This window comes from Gavialis gangeticus, unplaced genomic scaffold (assembly GCF_001723915.1).
Source record: "Gavialis gangeticus isolate Ggan-Ray unplaced genomic scaffold, GavGan_comp1, whole genome shotgun sequence".
Lineage (NCBI taxonomy): Eukaryota > Metazoa > Chordata > Crocodylia > Gavialidae > Gavialis > Gavialis gangeticus.
The window spans coordinates 84,154,911-84,155,627 of NW_017729031.1; the positions used below are offsets into that span (position 1 = coordinate 84,154,911).

Sequence of the window (717 nt, forward strand, 5' to 3'; positions counted from 1 at the left end):
GACCTGAAGTACGTTACAGATAGTCAGGGATCCTGGTTTTCTCTGATATATGATCGCAAAATCTGTGATAAGAAAAAATCACAAATTCTTTAATAACACCCCCCCCAAATCCGTTATTAACATTAAATGCTCCCCATAGCCCCCGGCCCTGCTCATGCCTCTCATTCCCTTCCCTGCAGCCCCCACAGCCCTGCTGGTGCCCCTTGCCCCCCACCCACAGCCCTTGCTCCCCCAGCCTGGCCAGAGGGGCCCCCAGGTGCCAGGGCTATGGACCTGGGTCTGCAGCCCCCTGCCCCCGCTCCCTCCTCCTGCCTGCTGCAGGGGTGGGGCTGGCTCCCTGCCACAGCGTGTACTCCTGAGGGGGCCAGAGGGGACCTGTGCCCCCCAGATCTGTGCGTGGGGCAGGCACGGGCTGTGGGCGTGAGCCTCTGCCCCACTGCCCTCTCCCAGGGGCTCCACAGCCCAGTGGGCATGGGCACAGAGGGGCTGTACGGAGAAGCTGCTTGCCACTGCATGCTCTGCACTGCCCTAGCAACATACCTCCTGTGCATGGGGCTGCTTTGAGGGGCGCTACGCAGTGCCACTGCCCTCACTGCAGCCGCATGCACAGGAGGTGGATCGCCAGGGCAGTGGGGAGCTCCCAGTGGCAAGGAGCTTCTCTGCACAGCCCTGCTGTGCCCTGCCATGCTGGGTCGCACCCACCGGGCTGTGGAGGCC

General features: G+C 63.3%; 1 long non-coding RNA gene across 1 annotated transcript in view; it reads right to left on the reverse strand.

Annotated features, from left to right (window-relative positions):
- LOC109301761 overlaps positions 1-40 on the reverse strand; it is a 13,360-nt gene extending 13,320 nt beyond the window's left edge. The window contains exon 1 of the long non-coding RNA XR_002098611.1: positions 4-40. This is a non-coding gene — a long non-coding RNA (uncharacterized LOC109301761). The remainder of the gene's footprint in view (positions 1-3) is intronic.
- Positions 41-717: the final 677 nt, after the last annotated feature.